Genomic DNA, 19912 nt, shown 5'->3' with positions numbered 1-19912 from the left:
CTCAAGTTAAAATGTAATACTTCCTCCTTTATGTTGGAATCCTTGTTTCCTTCAAGGAAGGAAGTTCAAGTTCCATCCTCTTCATGAAGCCCTTGCTCTCAAAATACCTTGTATCTATTTTATGTCTATTTTGCATATCCCTATTTGTTAGTGTAATGGGGCATTGATTCATGATGACTTAAGATGTAGTTACCTATTTGGAACAGGTGAGGAGACTTAGTACAGGGATATAGGAGAAGTGGCACATTTACAGACATTCTGCGTTGACCTACTGTGTGGTTGGGAGCAGCCATTTGCCATTGGCTACAAAGCGAGAACCATCTGCATCTTTAGAACTATCTAACTGAACACAGTCTGTCCTTTTCCCCTGTATTTATACCTAAGGGTGAAGGATGCCTTCATTCATAGGAGTTGATACCATGTGCTAAGAGGGGAAGGCCTCAGGGTCACCTTCTCATCCCCTTAGGCCATGGAGCTCCAAGAAATGAGATTGGGATTCTGGCCTCTTTTTTCTCTTCCCAGATTGGGAGCTCCACTCCCTATACCTAGAACTGAAAAGTACAATGGTTTGTCCATTCATTCCCTCTAATTTTTGCCATGTTGCTGGTCTACTTCCTTTTCCATTCCTACATTTCCTGAATGATGTCTGTTATACTATTTCATGTACATTTTACACATTTTCATGAGAATACATTTCAGCTTCTTTGGGCCTACCATATAGCTCTCTTCTATCCTTTGAGATAGTCATAATTTTGATTCTTTGGAGATTGTGGTGTTCTATGATTTTATGACACTATGATATAGTGTCACTGGGAGAATATTTGTATTTAAAAAGATCAGGTTTTCTGTAAGAGAACACAGTTTATGGTTGTTGAAGTGCTGTATAGTTTCCCAGCCTATTCTCTTCTTCCCATTCTAGATCCATGTATAGTGTCAGTTGAAGATGTATGGGTATATGTACCTATCCACCTGCCTTCCTTAGTCTTAATTATATGTGTGTGTGTGTGTGTGTATGTGTGTATGTATGTATGCATGCATATATGTATGTATTCTTTGTGGATTTGTTTTCTCAGTTATCTCTTGCTTTTATTGTAGGGTTCATACTTATGCATATTCATCAAAGCATCAAAATACAGTTTATTTTTCTTCAACAACCAAGAAGTGATACTATTATAGCAACAATAAAAAGCATACTGATTTTATAACAGCAGTATGATATAGTATCTCCTTCAGATGCTTACTAGCTATATGACCCCTCAAGCAAGTAGCCTCCCTCAGCCCTAGTTTCTTCCTCTGCAAAAATGGAGATGAACATCATAGCTACCTAGTGTTGTGGTTAGGGTAACTAGGTGGCACAGTGGATAGAGCAACAGCCCTGAAGTCAGTGTGACCAGAGTTCAAATCTGACCTCAGACACTTACTAGCTGTGTGTCTCTGGGCAAGTCACTTAACCCTGTTTGCCTCAGTTCCTTTTCTGTAAAATGACCTGGAGAAGGAAATGGCAAACTATTTCAGTATTTTCACCAAGAAAACCCCAAATGGGGTCATAGAGAGTCAGAAATGACTCAACAAAAACAAAATTGTGGTTGCATATATATATAAAACGTCACTTCCCTCAGGAACTGGGTTTAAAGCAAAAAAGGTTGTTTTCAGTGCATTTTTACCTCCCTTAAATGCCTGGCTTTCCTGCTCTAGTATCCTCATACTGACCTCTAGTGGCCTAAAACTCCTCCCAAAAAGGCCCAGATCAGGACTACTCTTTGCTGAAATATCCCACTTCGGTACCAACATGACCAAAATTCGGAAACAGCCCAGTGAATCACAGACAAGCAGGAAAGTGTTGAAAATGTTCAGGTTGAATTTCCAGATTTAAAGGAAAAAAGCAGGCTGTGCATAATAACAATCTAGTTTCATCTACAATTCTGTTTTTTTTTTTATTACTTGGGTGGAAATACTCATTTTAATGAATATTGGTTAAGTTCAGGATTTTTGTTTTTAATTTTAAAGAAAGAAAGGAAGAAAGGAGAATCCTGGTATGGTGGAAAGAAATCAGAATTTGGCATCAGAGCACCTGGGTATAAACATTGGCTCTCCCCTATATTCCCTGTGTGAGCTGGAGCAAGTAACATTGCTACTCTGGGTTCAATTTTCTCATTTAAACATGTATATGTATACATACATGCATGCATACATACATGTGAACATAGACAAATATGCGTACACATAAATATTGACTTCTTCAATCAAAACTCCTAGTTCCACTTATGGAATAGATACAAGAAATCTTGTACTCATTCACACTAAGGTATACAAAACCAATAAGATTAAGCCTGGCAGCATGATCTGAATTTTAATCTTTTAAAATTCTAACGAATCCAAATGAATCTTTAATAGTTTTAATAACAATAACAACAGCAACAACAACTACATTTTTAGACCAGGTACTGTGCCTAGTGTTTTTATAATTTTTATGACATTTTAATGCTCACAAGAACTCTGGGAGGTAGGTGTTGTTATTATTATCCCCATTTTACAGATAAGGAAACTAAGGCAGAGGTGATATGATATGCCCAAGGTCATACAGCTATTAAGGGTCTGAGACCATATCTGAACTCAGGTCTTCCTGACTTTGGACCCAGTGCTCTATCCAGTGTGTTATCTAGTTGCCCAGATGTTATTTTGGTGAGAAAAGAGAGATTCTATTGGGGGAGAAGAACTTTGGGGGATTTCTTCTTTCCCTAGTGTTATCAAGATTATAAGGTCCTTGGGAAAAGGGATGGTTTCATTTTTTATTTTGTGTTCCCAGTGCCCAGCATATAGTTGGAATTAAGTAGATGCTTGTTAATTGATTAACCATTTAAGGTAGATTAACTTTCCCTGTCTCCTTCCCTTCCAAGATTCCCTTCCAAGATCATCTTATGGAGAAGATTGTCATAGAATCGTAGACCTAAAGCTAGAAGGGGACTCAGAGGTCCCCTAGTCCAACCCCCTCATTTTACTAAGGATACCAGGGCTGAATGACCCAAGAGGTCCACAAGTCCAACCCTCTCCTAGTTGTTGAATGGGCATTGCCTCAGGCAAACTGAGACCTGGGAAAGACCTTAATTGAAAAAGGCCAAAGTCACTCACTATATCCTGGGCCATTGCTAGTCATCTTGACTTTTGACCTACCACTGGACTGCAGTGACTCTGGAGGAGAGAGTGAGGCTGAGGACTTTGTGCAGTCCTGCCTCACTTAAATCCAAGTCTACTGCAAGTCAAGACATCACCCTTGTGAGGTCATTGGTCCTCGTGGAGAACAAGGGACAGAGCAACAATTACACAGACCCTGACTAAGCTTTTTCACAAAGTAAGAGCTTAATAAATACTTGTTATTCATTCTTATCTTAACAGCTCTGTTTGAACCTTGATCCATTCAATGCTGAATGAGGGGAAGAGACAGAAAGCTGGATATTTAGATTCAGGAAGGATTATGGAATTAAATAAGAGTTGAAATCTTGAGATTAAACAGATTACCTAAATAAAAATAAATACTGCTTATGAATAAATAAAATAAAATTACTTGAAATTACTTAAATTACTTATTAAAATAAAAATTGCTTAAATAAAAAGTAGCAAGTTGAGTGTATTTAACTGTTTTTCCAACATCTCTTTTTCTGCCCTCAGGAGATCAAGACTATATCAAGACTGGAAAATTGCCCACGTGACCTTCAGAAGGAAATTAAGTTCTGCTCCCTCTTCCAAGGCACAAAGGGGGTCTCCCAGAACTCAAATGAGGGAATTTTCTTGGATGATATCACTCTGCCTGAAGCAGTCCCAGAGGGGTCTGAATGACTCAAAATATCTTTTAAGTCCTTCTGAACAGAGTGGTAGCTGTTAAGCTCTTTAGCCCTTGATTCTAAGGCTCAGAGGGATATGGTTACGGTGTGACCTTAAACCCCCAAATATAACCTGGCCATGTTGGATTTTATTTTTATATTATCAGTAGGGATAATAGTGGGAGAATGATGCCATCTTGGAGTGGTCAGTGGAAAATGGTTCATTGTGACAATTGTCAATAAGGACCCTGATGTCAAGAATAGAATGTAATCAAGCATGACATTTACCACTCCCAAGGACCATGTGTTTCCAGGTAGGTAGGTGCTTTTAGCATGAATGAAAGCTAAAGTGTTTGGAAGAGCTGACAGAAATGTATATTTTTCTTCTTTAAGAAAAACCAACAATATAATCAAAAAGGGGAGCCAAGATGATGGAGTAAACAATAAATCACCATAACTGTCACATATTCACCTCCAAACAACCATAAAATAGCACCCCAAAACAAATCTTGGAATCCTGGAACAGCAGAACCAGCAAAAAGATGCGGTGAAATAATTTTTGAGCCCAAGAAACTTAGAAGATTGGAAGGAAAGGTCTGTCTCACTCAGGTAAAAGGGGAGTTCAGTCCAGGACTAGAGGCATCCCTGCAAGCCAGCAGCAAACACCATCTCAGCAAACCAGTGGGAGAACTTGAGCCCTAGTGTGGTGGAGCAAGCAAATGCCAACACTAGGACCCCTCATATGCCTCAGCATAACCAGGGGAATGGACAGACACCAGCTCTGAAAACCACCACATGTTTCAGCTTAGCCATGGGCAAACAGACAACCTCCAATGGGAGACCTCCATGTGCTTCAACATAGTTCAGGCAACAGGCAGTGAAGGCCAGACCTCCATGTGCTTCAGTGTATCCTCAGGGAAATGCAGAAACACCCCACCAGCTTCAGCACATACCAGACACCACCACTAGGACCCTAGCTCAGCAACAGGTAAGCTGCCAGGCCCCTACAGCCTCCAGCAACACCAGCTACCCGCCATCCCCACTCCCCTCCATACAGCTCCAGACACAAGGGCCCCCTCATATACATCAATGCATCACTAGGTAAACAGTCAGGGCCTGCAGCCCCTAGAACAAGAAACCTGAGAAGGTGCCCCTTCTCCCTGGCAGCAGGGCTCAAATTTAAAAGAAAGGAAAAAGGACAAAAAGGATGAGCGAAAGAAAGAAAGAAAGAAAGAAAGAAAGAAAGAAAGAAAGAAAGAAAGAAAGAAAGAGAGAAAGAAAGAAAGGAAGGAAGGAAGGAAGGAAGGATTGAAGGAAGGAAGGAAGGATTGAAGGAAGGAAGAAAGGAAGAAAGGAGAAGAAGAAAGAAGGAATCTGAACAAGGAAAATTATTATGGTGACAGGGAACATCAAGACACAAACTCAGAAGAGGACAACAATGTCGAAAAGCCTATGGGCAAAGCCCCAAACAAAAACAGGAAGTGATCTCAAGCCCAGAAAGAACTCATGGAAGGGTTCAAAAGGGAGCTTAAAAATCATATAAGAGAGGTAGAAGAAAAAGTAGAAAAAGAAATGAGAGAAATGCACAAGAATTATGAAAAAAGAGTCAATGACTTGGAAAAAGAAAACAACTGCTTAAAAAGAAGAATTGGCCAAATAGAAAAGGAAATACAAAAATACAATGGGAAAAAAAAACTCCTTAAAAAGTACAATTGGCCAAATAAAAAAGAAAGTACAAAACCTAATTGAGAAGAACAACTTCTTTAAAGTTAGAATTGGGTAAGTGGTAGCTAATGACTCTATGAGACATCAAGAATCAACGAAACAAGTTCAAAGGAATGAAAAAGAGAGAAGAAAATGTAAAATACTTCATGAGAAAAACAACTGACCTGGAAAATAGATTCAGGAGAGAAAATGTCAGAATCATTGGAGTACCTGAAAGCCATAATCAAAAAGAGAACCTGGACAGTATCTTTCAAGAAATTATCAAGGAAAAATGCCCGATATCATGGAATCAGAGGGCAAAATAGGCATTGAAAGAATACAATGATCAACTCAGGAAACAGATTCCAAAATAAAAACTCCAAGGAATGTTATAGTCAAATTTCAGAACTTTCAGGTCAAGGAAAAAATATTGCAAGTGGCCAGAAAGAAACATTTCAAATATTGGGGAGCCACAATCAGGATTACACAGGACTTAGCAGCTGCAGCATTAAAGGATCAGAGGCCACGGAACATGATATCTCAGAAGGCAAAGGAGCTAGGATTATAACCAAAAATCATTTACTCAGTGATATTAAGCATCAAGGGAAAAAATGGTCATTCAATGATATAGAAGGATTTCAAGCTTTCATAAGAAGACCAGATTTAAACCAAAAAATTGACCTCCAATATCAAAACTCAAGAGAAACATAAACGGGTAAAAAGGGAAAAGAAAACATAAGAGATTCAATAGAACTAAACTGTTTACTTCCCTATATGGGAAGATGATACTTATAATTCTTAAAATTTATACCTCTAATAGTACAGTTAGAAGGAATACACATAGACAGAGGGTATGAGTATAAGGTGAATTTGAGAGAATGACATAAAAAAATTAAGGGATGAGAAAAAGGACTGCACTGGGTGTAGAAAAAAGGGAGAGGTAGAATAGAATAAATTATTTCACATGAAGAGGCGTGAAAGATCTATTATAGTGAAGAAGAAGATAGAAGGGTGGGCAATGAGCATTGCTTACTCTCATCAGCATTGACTCAAAGAGGGAATAATATGCACAATCAGTTGAATATTGAAATCTATCTTACTGACAGGAGGGGAGGAGATTAAGTAAGGTTGGGGTGGGGAGGTCTGAGAGAAGGGAGGACAGATTGGGGGAGGTAGTAGCCAGAAGCATAACACTCATGAGGAGAAAAGGGTGAATGGAGAGAGAAGACAAAGAGGAAGAAGAATAGTATGGAGGGAAATAAACAGTAATCATAATTGTGAATGTGAATGGGAAGAACTATCCCATAAAATGGAAGTGGATAGCAGAGTGGATCAAAAACCAGAATTCTACAATATGTTGTTTACAAGAAACACACTTGAAGCGGAGAGACACATACAGAATAAAGGTAAGGGGCTGGAGCAGAATCTATTATGCTTCAGCTGAAGCAAAAAAAAAAAAAAGGCAACGGGTAGCAATCCTAATTTCAGACAAAGCAAAAGCAAAAATAGACCTAAATAAAAGAGATACGGAGGGAAACCACGTCTTGCTAAAAGGTACCATAGACCAGGGTTCCTTAAACTTTTTTCCATTCTGGACCCCTTTTTGCATTTTGGCAGAATTCAGTTGGTGTTGTGTGACCTAAGGGCATGCACAGTACAAAGTGCACTTGCAGAGTGTTCAGAACCAAGGATACAGTGAAGTCGCATGATGCAACACAGGCAAGCACTGCCAGAAACACCTCAGATTCATTATGTGTTTGATTTTTAGTTAATATTTTGGTCATTATGCTTTCAGAAACCTTTTACTGTTGCCAAATTTTTCACAACACCATATGGAGTTGTGATTCACAGTTTAAGAAGCACTGCCATAGACAATGAAGCAATATCAATACTAAACATATGCACCAAGTGTATAGCATCTGAATTCTTAAAGGAGAAGTTAAGTGAGTTACAGGGAGAAATAGCAAATCTATACTAGTGGGGGACCTCAACTATCCTCTCTCAGAATTAAATAAATCTGACCAAAAAATAAAGAAGAAAGAAATTAAGGAGGTAAATAGAATATTAAAAAAGTTAAATATGACAGACCTTTGGAGAAAACTGAATGGGAACAGAAAGGAATATACCTCTTTCTCAGCAGCACATGGTACCTACACAAAAACTGCCTATGTATTAGGGTATAAAAACCTCAAAATCAAATGTAGAAAGGTAGAAATATTAAATGTATTCTTTTTGGATCATAATGCAAAAAAAATTACATTCAACAAAGGGCAGTGGAAAAATAAATTAAAAATTAATTGGAAACCAAATAATCTAATCCAAAAGAATAAGTGGGTCAGAGAACAAATCATAGAAACAATCAATAATTTCATCAAAGAGAATGGCAACAATGAGATAACACAGCAAAATTTATGGGATGCAGCCAAAGCAGTACTTAGGGGAAAATGTATTTCTCTAAATTCTTACATCAACAAAATAGAAAAAGAATAGATCAATGTATTGGGCATGCAACAACAACAACAACAAAAAAAAACTAGAAAAAGAATAAATTGAAAATCCCCAATTGAGCACCAAATTGGAAAGACTGAAAATCAAAGATGAAATTAATAAGATTGAAAAGTCTAAAAAAAAACTATTGAACTAATAAATAAGTCTAGGAACCAGTTTTATGAAAAAAAAATAAGATTGATAAGCCATTGGTTAATTTGATTTAAAAAAAAAAAGAAAGAAGAAAACCAAATATCCAGTATCAAAAAATGAAAAGGCTAAAATCACCACCAATGCAGAAGAAATTAAAGCAAACATTAGAAAATATTTTGTCCAATTATGTGCCAATAAATCCGACAATCAGAGAAACTGATGTTATATGAAAATATAAATTACTCAGATTAACAGATCAGGAAATAGAACACTTAAATAACCTTATCTTAGGAAAAGAAATTGAACAAGCCATTAATGAGCTCCCTAAGAAGAAATCCCCAGGGCCAGATGGGTTCATGAGTGAATTCTACCAAACATTTAAAGAACAACTAATTTCAATACTATATAAACTATTGGGAAAAGTAGATGAAGAAAAGAATACTCCTTTCGTGACAAAAATAAGATGCTGATACCCAAATCAGAAAGAGTTAAAACAGAGAAAGAAAATTATTGGCCAATTTCCCTAATGAATATTGATGCAAAAATTTTGAACAAAATTCTAGCAAGACGACTACAGAAACATATCAGGAAAATTATACACTATGACCAGGTGGGATTTATACCAGGAATGTAGGGTTGGTTCAGCATTAGAAAAACTATCAGCATAATTGACCCTATCAATAACACAACCAACAGAAATCATATGATTATGTCAATAGATGCTGAAAAAACTTTTGACAAAATACAGTACTATTAAAAACACTAGAGAGCTTAGGAATAAATGGAATTTACCTTAAAATAATAAGTAATATTTATCTAAAACCATCAGCAAGCATTATCTATAATGGGGATAAGCCAGAAGCTTTCCCAATAAGATTAGAGGTGAAACAAGGATGCCCGTTATCACCACTATTACTCAATATAGTATTAGAAATGTTAACTACAGCAATAAAGGAAGAAAAAGAGATCAAAGGAATTAGAATAGGCAATGAGGAAACAAAACTATCACTCTTTGCAGATGATATGATGGTATTCTTTGAGAACCCTAGAGAATCAACTAAAAAACTACTTAAAATGATTAAAAACTTTAGCAAAGTTGCAGGATATAAGATAAATTCATATAAATCATCAGCATTTCTTTATATGACCAACAAAGCCCAGCAACAAGAGATAGAAAGGGAAATTCCATTCAAAATAACTGTAAACAGTATAAATACTTGATAGCCTACCTGCCAAGACAAACATAGGAACTATATGAACACAATTACAAAACACTTTTTACACAAAGTAAAATTTAAGCAATTGGAAAAATAACAACTGCTCATTGGTAGGCCAAGCCAATGTAATAAAAATAAGAATTTTGTCTAAACTAATTTACTTATTCAACACCATACCAATCAAAACCACCAAAAATTATCTGATAGGGCTAGAAAAAATATCAATAAAATTCATCTGGAATAATAAAAGGTCAAAAATATCAAGGGAATTAATGAAAAAAAATGCAAAGGAAGGTGGCCTAGCAATACCAGATCTCAAACTATCTTATAAAGCAGTAATTATCAAAACTATCTGGTACCGGCTAAGGAATAGAGTGGCAGACCAGTGGAATAGATTAGGTACACAAGACACAGTAGTCAATGACCAGAGTAACCTAGTGTTGAATAAACCCAAAGACCTCAGCTTTTGGGATAATAATTCACTATTTGACAAAAACTGCTGGGAAAACTAGAAAATAATAGGATACAAACTAGATACAGACCAATAGTTCACACTGTATACCAAGATAGGTCAAAATGGGTGCATGATTTAGACATAAAGGGTGACACTATAAGCAAATTAGAAGAGCAAGAAATAGTCTACCTGTCAGATCTACAGCGAAGGGAAGAATTCATGACCAAACAAGAGACAGAGAGCATTACAAAATGTAAAATAGATAATTTTGATTATGTTAAAAATAAAAGCTTTTATACAAAAAAAAAAACCAATGTAACTAAGATTAAAAAGCAAGCAGAAAACTGGGAAAAAAACCTTTACAACAAGTATCTCTGATAAAGTACTCAGTTCTCAAATATATAGAGAATAGAATCAAATTTATAAAAATACAAGCCATTTCTCAATTGATAAATGGTCAATGGATATGAACAGGCAGTTTTCAGATGAAGAAATCAAAGAGATCTATAGGCATATGAAGAAGTGCTCTAAATCACTTTTGATTAGAGCAATGCAAATTAAAACAACTCTGAGGTACCACACCATACCTGTCAGATTGGCTAATATGGCAAAAATGAAAAATGATAAAAATTGGAGAGGAAATGGGAAAATTGGGACACTAATGCATTGTTGGTGTAGCCATGAACTAATCCAACCATTCTGCAGGGCAATTTGGAATTATGACCAGAGGGCAACCAAACTGTGCATGCCCTTTGATCCAGTAATGTCACTACTAGGTCTGTATCCCAAAGAGATCATAAAAAGGGAAAGGAACCTATATGTACAAATGTAATTATAGCAGCTCTTTTTTTGCAGTGGCAAAATATTGGAAATTGAGGGGATGCCTATCAATTGGGAAATGGCTGAATAAGCTGTGGTATATGAACGTAATGGAATACTATTGTAAAATAAGAAATGATGAACAGGCAGATTTCAGAAAAACCTGGAAAGACTTGTATGAACTGATGACCTGAGGCCAAGTGAAATGAGCAGAGTCAGTGAAACATTGTACAAGGTATCAGCAGCACTGTGTGATGATCAGCTATGAATGACTCAGCTCTTCTCAGCAACACAATGATCCAAGACAAGTACAAAGGACTCATGAAGGAAAATGCTGCCTTCCTCTAGATAAGGAACCGATGGACTCTGAATGCAGATTGAGGCATATTTTTTTTACTTACTTTATTCTTTTTTGTGTTTTTTTTCCTTTTGATCTTTTTTTTTCTTTTACAACTGTGACTAATATGAAAATATGTTTTACATGATAGAACACGTATAATCTATATCAAATTGCCTACCATTTTCAGAAGAGGGGAGGGGAAGGAAGAAGGAAGAAAAATTTGGAACTCAAAATCTTGTAAAAATGAATGCTAAAAATTGTCTTGACATGTAATTGGGGGAAAATAAAATACTATTAAAAAAAAGAAAAACCAACAACCCAGTTACATTATTTGCTAAGCAAATTTGCTTTTGATTCTCTATAGTAACTTTTCTTTATCTTTTTAAATATTCTTCTGATGCTTGCTAGTAGACAGCCTCCATACCAACCTTCTCTTGAAATGAAAAAAAGTCAAGAAAACCAAACCACAATTACCCCTATGTGACAGTGTACATTTCATGATATACCTGTAGTCCCCTTCTCATTCAAGGGAGGCAAACTTGTTTCATCATCTGGTCATCTGGAACCAAGACCAATCATTGCATTTATACAGAATTCTGGTATCTCTTAGCTTTGCTTTCATTTACATTATTGTGGTCATTATGCTTATTGTTCTCCTGGTTCTGCTTTCTTCTGTGTCAGTTCATATATCTTTCCATGTTTCTCTGAATTCCTCATATTCCCTGGGGCACAATAATATTCCATTACATTCATTTGTCACAATATGTTCAGCTGTTCTTCACCCAGTCAATGGGCACATATTATGTTTCCAGTTTTATAAAAAATTTCAATCCCTGGTTGCCTTCTCCCAAATCCCAGGAGGGAGGTTTCACAATTCTCCATTTAGCTAGTTCTTGGGGGCTCAGCAAATGAAAATTAATTACAATTTTAAGCTAGGAAAAGCAAACCTGTTATTATGGAGGTCAGTTTGGTACAAAAACAGATGAAAAACCAATCCAAAGCATAATTTACACACGATGCTACAAAACCCAGAATAAGTGATTTGAGAATTTTATATTATTTAGTATTAGGATCATAGATTTAAAGCTGGAAAAGATTTTTGTGGTAATCTAGTTCAATGTACAAATTAGGAAACTGAAACCCAGGAAAGTTAGATAACTTGACCAAGGTCACACTAGATGTGAGTGGTAGAACTGTGATCTGAACCTTAGCCTTTGTCGCCAAGTCTAGTCAACTTTCCATTGCTTCGAACTGCTTCTCATGCCAATGATTCCCTTTCATTAACTTTGGATAAGCCAGAGACAGTTGCATTTTTTCATACTGCTTTTACAAATTTATTTTAAAAATCTATAGTTTGCCAAGTGCTGTGCAGGATATCTAAGAATCCTCTCATTTTAGAGTTTTGATTGTGTAAGGGGAAATTCATATAATGAAATAAATTCTGAAAGAACCTCCGTGACATCAGAACGTTCATGAAATAAACCACCTTTTTTTGAGAAGTAAAGATAGTTGAGCAAATATGTTTTCCAATCCTTATAAGGGTTTAGCTTACCACTCAAAACTACTTTTTGGTAGTTCCTTTCTCATTTACTGGATAAGGTAATCAGGGATGGATATAAAGATTTAAAGATGGAAGGAACCTTAGAGTTCATCTACATCAAGATTCACTTTGCAGATGAGGAAACTGAGGCTCAGAGCTACTAAATGACTTACTCAAGATTACACAGGTAGCAAGTCACAAAGGTGGGACTTGAACCAAGTTCCCATGTCTCCAAATCCAATATTCTTTCCACTATACTACACTGCTTCCAACAGAGTGTCTGACTACTCTAATGTCATTCACATATGTCATACTGGTTTAACTCTCTTGGGTTAAAAGTTCTAGTTGAAAACATCAATTGATTTCTAAAAAAAATATGTGCTCTGTTCCATTTACAGCAATAAATAATTCTGTCATTTGGGATAGACCATCCATCGTGGGGACATATGAAAGAAGTTGTAATTATAAATAGGCTTGGGCATGGACTGGGTCAGTTTCATCTCTCATAAGAAGCTGCAAAGGCAGAGATTTAGTAAAGATGACACTCTCATCCTTTTTCTGGACTTTGAAGGTACATGTCATGATGGATCTTTTAAATATATCATCGATAACGTGGGACCCTTCCTTCTTTGGAACACAAAAGTTCTTTGGGTTTCCCTATACTAAATTGCTAAATTGTTTTTGAGGAATTTGGGTGGAGGGAATTGTTTTCAGTGGGTTTTATTTGTGGATTTGGTAAAGAGCAAGAGGAACCTCTTGGAGAAGCTTTTGAAACAAAGGGACTGTAGCTGTGATTTTATTGATGTGGGGATGCCAAGTGCTCTCCTTCTGCCACTAGGGCAGATGGACAACTTTGCAGGCATTTGTCTGAAACTTTGCTCCCTATGGACATTGAAAAATTAAAGTATTCATCTGTATATGTCAGAGGCAAAGCTTCAACCCAGGGCATCTTGACTTCAAGAATGGCCTTCTAATCGATGTGCTCTGCTGCCTTGCTTTAGGGAAGCATATTTAATTTATTTATTTATTTTTAAGGTAGGGGGAAGGCGATCAGGGTTAAGTGACTTGCCCAGGGTCACACACCTAGTATCTGAGATCAGGTTTGAATTCAAATTTTCCTGACTCTAGGGTCAGTGCTGTATCCACTGCACCACTTTGAGGGGAGGCATATTTTAACCAAACATTTTAGCACTGCCTGAACTCATTTCAGTCTCTTTTTGAGGGTCACCAGAAATTTGGGGCCATTTTGCTTGACAGCTCACCAAAAGAAAGACAATTCACAATTCAGTACTACTTGGTCAGGTTTTGCCAATGCCAAGGCTTACTTTTATTTTTGTAAGCTTCCACTATGGTTCTATGGCACAGTGGGTTGGCGATAAGCTTCTGGTTGGCCATTGTGTTGATCTGTTAATAAGCCTTTTAAAGTTGATTTTCTTTGCAATATTGTTGTTATATAAATTGTTCTCTGGGTTCTTGCTCACTTTATTCTGTATCAGTTCATGCAAGTCTTCCCAGGTTTTTCTGAAATCCATCCATAAATGTGCCTCCCCTCTCTCCTACCCAGCAGCCATCCCTTCTTGTTGTTGTCGTTGAGTCATTTCAGTTGTGTCCAACTCTTTGTGATCCCATTTGGGATTTTCTTGGCAGAAATACTGGAGTGGTTTGCCATTTTCTTCTCCCGCTTGTTCTATAGATGAGGAATTGAGGCAAGCACGGTTAAGTGACTTGCCCAGGATCACACAGCTAGTGTTTGAGGCTAGATTTGAACTCAGAAAGATGAGTCTTCTTGGTCAGGCATGGCACTCTATCTACTATGCCACCTAACTGTCTTTTAATGAATACAATCAACACATTTCTAGTAGTCATTTTCTTTTTTTTTTTTAACAGTTTTTTTTATTCTTTTTTTTTTGACTAGGCAATGGGGTTAAGTGACTTGCCCAGGGTCACACAGATAGTGAGTGTTACGTGTCTGAGGCCGGATTTGAACTAAGGTCCTCCTGACTCCAGAGCCGGTGTTCTATCTACTGCACCACCTAGCTGCCCTGAGGATGTGAGTCTTCTGACTCCAGACCTGGCACTCTATCCACTATGTCACCTAGCTGGTCATGTGCAGATATATACTGAATATTAAAAAAAAAATACAAGGTAGTTTAGAGAGGAAGGGCACTAGCAGTTGGGGGTGGAGTGAGTAAAAGTATCATTTGAAAGGTAAAGCTTGAACTGAGTCTTGGAGGAAGAGAGGGTGTCATGAGGTGGAATTGAGGAGGAGAACATTATAGGCATGGGGGATAGTCAGTACAAAGGCAGAGATGGGAAAAGAAATTGAAATTCACGTGTGAGGGACAGCAAAAAGGCCACTTTGGCTTGACTGTAGAGTATGGAGTAGAGACTAATGTATATTAAGGCTAGAAAGGTAATTTGGGGTCATGCTATGAAGTTCCTGAAAAGGTCAACAAATAGTTTACTTTCTATTTTAGAATCAATGGGGAGTCACTATAGTTCATTGAACAGGTGAGTGACAAAGTCAGATTTGTGCTTAATAAAAGTCACTTTGGCAACTGTGTGGAGAATGGATTGGAGTGGGGAGAGATTTGAGGCAGAAAGACAAATTAGGAGGCCCTTGGAATAATTCAGGTACTGAGGCATTAAGGTCCTGAGCTGATGGAATTGACCGTGTGAGTAATGAGAAGGGGCTAGACGCAAGAGAGGCTACAGAGAGGGAAAAGGCAAGTTCTGGCAAGTGAGCACATGTGTACGGTGACAGAGAATGAGGAGCTGAGGATAATCAGGCACTTGGCATTTCCTTGACCTTTCTTGATTCTAAAGTAGGGATTCTGGGCAGTACCCAGCAAATTGTTGGCTCTTTATCAATACTAAAGAAAATGCAAACTAAGTTATTTTGTTGTTGTTGACTCCTTGTGTCTGACTCTTTGTGACCTCATTTGCGGTTTTCTTGGCAAAGATACTGGAGTGCTTTGCCATTTCCTTCTCCAGCTCGTTTTACAGATGAGAAAACCAAGTTAAGTGACTTGCCCAAGGTCACACAGTTAATAAGTGTCTGAGACTGAATCTGAACCCACATCCTCCTGACTCCAGGTCTGGCACTCTATCTGCTACATCACCTAGCTGCCCTAAAGTTAAGCATTTGACAAAATATCTTTCAGGTTGTGTCTACATGTGTGTCATGGAGTAAAGATTCAAGGCAAATTTCCATATAATTTAACCCCAAAGTTCACTTTTTGTCCCACAATGTTACAGTGAAAGTTATTGAGATTATCTATATAATGTCTACATTTGCCTGTTTTGTGTGTTTGTACTCAGCTTTGTAATGATCTTTGCTTAGGATCTAGACATGAGTCCCCTTAACATGATCCAGCCAACACCTAGCATGCCAAAGGCACTTAATAAGTACAAAATGGCAATAAGAATCACCCTAACAGATAAAGAAAATAGAAGTGGAAACTCACTTTTCTGATGCTTAAAAAGTAAGACAAAAGAAGGACATGTTTTATAGGGCACTACATGACATGGTACAGCAGAAAAATGCCTAGATTTGTTAAAAATCTATGCTAAAATATGTTAAAATTCTGGTTTTGCTACTTATTACCTATGTGACCTTGGGCAAGTCACTTAATTTCTCTGTGACTCAATTTCCTCATTTGTAAAATAAAAGAGATTGGACTAGTGACCTCTTTGGTTTTTCTAGCTTTTTTCATTGTGGTTGTTCAGTCATTTTTCAGTCATGTACAACTTATCATGATCCCTTTTGCCAAGGTTTTCTTGGCAAAGATACTGGAGTGGTTTGCCATTTCATTCCCCATTTTTCCAGCTCTAAATTTATGACAATATCTATAATTTATATGGTGCTTTAAAGTTTGCAAAGCATTTTATTTAACATTACTTCATTTGATTTTCACAACAATCCTGAATTATTTACACATGATGAAATTGAGGTAGACAGAAATTAAGTGACTTGTCCAGGGTCATACACTTAATAAGCATCTGAGGTAGGATTTTGAATTCTGGTCTTCTTCCCTCCCAGGCCAGCACATTATGTCCCCTAGATGCTCTGTAGAGAGCCAAAAGAGTAGCTTATTTGAAAGGGGAAAATACCACTTTTTTAAAGCCACTAAACAGGAAAGAAGAAAGGGGATCATTTTCCCATTGCTCCTTTGGTATAATTTTGAGACATAAAACCTCAGGTTGGATGGACCCAGGGTTTATCCCCAAATGGCAATTTTTCATATTCTTATGTTCTTAATGGACCCAAGCAAAACCGTGAAGTAGGTAAACTTCGGCAACTTCCCAGCCTCTCATTTCTCCCTTCTTTTTCTCCCTCCATCATCCCTTTGAGCCCTAGCCCCATGTCTAGGCACTCAGTTCTCTCCCTCCCATCAAGAACTGTTCTCAGAAAAGAATCTGCTATCAGCTTTTAACACCTTAGTTAGAATTTAAGTCAAAGTGTTACCTTTTAGGGGTATTTGCATCTTAAAGCCTATCTTACATAAGGTCTTCCTAACTCCAGGACCAGTGCTGTATCTACTGCACTGTCTCCCTAGCACATTCTAAATGTATACTCCTCTATCATTCTGACATCAATGGACATGTACTTTGTTTCCAGTTCTTTGCTACTACAAAAGTCTTGCCATGAATATTTTGGGGTGTGTGTGTGTGTGTGTGTGTGTGTGTGTGTGTGTGTGTGTGGATAGATAGATAGATAGATAGATAGATAGATAGATAATGACTTTACTTTCCATCTTTGATCTCCTTGGACTATATCTCCAGAAATGAGTCAAAGGGTATGGACATTCTAATCACTTTCTTAGCATAATTCCAAATTATTTTCCAGAATTGTTGGACTGATTTACAGTCCAAATTCACTGCTAAATAGGCATTTGAGGAGGGGGGCTCTCTATATCACAGTCTTTCTTAGCTCTCTCCTCCCCCACCAACACCACCTTAAAGGCATCCAAGTACATTCCATTCCCTACTTTTGGAGTCATCTGCTGGGGGAGATTGCTAAACTTGCTTTCCCATATAATCTTTTTTACCATGCAATCTATGGCAACTCTACAGTTTGTGCCAAGGAAACTGGGCATCTAAGCCCTTGGAATTCAGGAGTAGCTTAAGCCAGCTAGAAAGTTTCTAGTCCAGCTTCTGGTTACAGGGTTCCCCCCCCCCCTCATGTCTGACTAAGCCATTCCAGAGCATGATCTTAGCAACCCTTGAAAACGATAGGAAATAAACACAAAAGGAACAGTTGCTCCTTCTTGGGTTGGCACTATTTCTGCAAAACTGAGAAAAAGGGAGAGATTAAAGCTTTGAAATACAAGCCTCACACACAGGCAGAACAAGCAATGTCTATCACGGTATGTCAGTATCTCTCCTGCTTGCTTCTGCAAGTCTAAACTCCTTTAAAGACCTTGGAAAAGATATCTCTATAATCTAGTCCAATTCTTTATCTTACAGATAAGGAAATGAGACCCAGAGAGGCTCTATGTGTAACCCAAGGCTACACCAGTAATAAATGGCAGAGATGGGATTTGAACCCAGGACTTTCTGATTCCAAGTCAAATGCTTTATCCACTATATCGTGCTAAACAGATTGTTACACAAGAATATAAGTGAATTTGATCACAAGTTAATATATCTAGAGTACTTCTATTTAAAGCACTATAGAAATGCTATTATATTACTGAACTTTGAGAAATAATGACTATGAGTAATACACAGAAGCACAGGAAGACATACGAAATGATGCAAAGTGAGGTAAGCAGAATCAGATAACTATATATATATATATATATATATATAATTATAACAATGTAAATAGAAAGGACAACAATAATCACAACTAAGTGTTCTAAAGTGATAATGATCAAATGTGGCTCCACAGAAGAGATATGAGAAGATACCTCCTTCTCTTTTTGGCAAAGGTGAGGACTATGCATATGGATCATGGCATATAATGTCAGTCTTGGTCGATATGCTGATTCGCTTTGTCAAACTATTTTCTCCTCTTTTTAATTTTTTGTTGTAAGGAATGCATCTCAGAGAGGGAAGGGACATATTGTGAAATGTAGATATTATAAAAACAAAAGATATTCATTAAAATCATTCAGAAAAAAAGAAATGAACTGGGCTTACTGTCCCTTTCTGTATTCCATCCCTCCCTGCCCTGCTCTGTCCCCTGAATTTCTTCCATTTTGCAGTTTACTGGGCAACAACTTGGGGTACAACTGGAGAAGCAGGTGACTTCAACAGCTGGTGTTAAAGAAGAAATAGAGGCATATTCACCCAGCTGGATAATTTCTTTCCCCCTATTTTAAATATTTTACTTTTTTCCAATTACATGTTAAAACAATTTTTAATATTCTTTTTTTTTAAATTTTGAGCTTCAGATTCTCTCCTTCTCTCCCCCTCCACCCCCTTCATTGAAAAGGCAAGCAATCTGATATAGGTTACACATGTGCAGTTGTGCAAAATGTATTTCCATAATAGTCATGTTGTGAAAGAGAAAACAGACCAAAAAGAAAAAGGAAGTTTTTCTTTGTAAAGTATTATTCAATCTGCATTAAGACTTCATCAGGCTTACTCTGGAGGTGGGTGGCATTTTTCTTCATGGCTTTGGAATTGTCTTGGATCATTGTGTTGCTGAGAACCATTAAGTCAGTCAGGGTTGATCTTCATACAGTATTGTTACTGTGTACACTATTTTCCTGGTTCTGCTTGCTTCTCTTTGCATCAGTTCATGTAAGTCTTCCAGTTCTTTTTTTCTGAAAGCATTTTGTTCTCCATTTCTTATAGCACAATAATATTCCATCACAATCATCTACCACAACTTGTCCAGTTATTCCTCAATTGATGAGCTGCCCCTCAATGTCCAATTCTTTGCCATCACAAAAATAGCTGCTATAAATATTTTTGTATATATAGGTCCTTTTCTTTTCTTAAAAAAAAATCTCTTCAGGATACAGATCTAGTATTGCTGGGTCAAAGGGTATACACAATTTATATCCTTTTGGGCATAGTTCCAAATTACTCTCCATAATGATTGGATCAGTGTACCACTCCACCATCAGGGCTTTAATGTCTCAATTTTCCCACATCCCCTATAACATTTGTCATTTTCCTTTTCTGTTATATTAGCCAATCTGATAGGTGTGAGGTGGTACCTCAGAGTTGTTTTAATTTGCATTTCTCCATTTTTATATGACTATAGATAGCTTTGATTTCTTCATTTGAAAATTTCTTGTTCATATCCTCTGACCATTTATCAATTGGGGAATGACTTGTATTCTTACAAATTTGACTCAGTTCCCTTTGAATTTGAGAAATGAGGCCTTTATTTGACATAGAAATTTTTCCACAATTATGATT

The 19912-nt window shown here is 37.2% G+C and overlaps 1 pseudogene; it reads left to right on the top strand.

The window, feature by feature from the left end:
- The first annotated feature begins 1789 nt into the window (after nucleotides 1-1789).
- LOC114025031 lies at nucleotides 1790-18806 on the top strand (annotated as a pseudogene).
- Nucleotides 18807-19912: the final 1106 nt, after the last annotated feature.

Source organism: Vombatus ursinus, unplaced genomic scaffold (assembly GCF_900497805.2).
Source record: "Vombatus ursinus unplaced genomic scaffold, bare-nosed wombat genome assembly UNPS02014826.1, whole genome shotgun sequence".
Classification (NCBI taxonomy): domain Eukaryota; kingdom Metazoa; phylum Chordata; class Mammalia; order Diprotodontia; family Vombatidae; genus Vombatus; species Vombatus ursinus.
The sequence above is the reverse complement of the archived record's forward strand: the minus strand, read 5'-3'. Positions and strand labels throughout refer to the sequence as shown.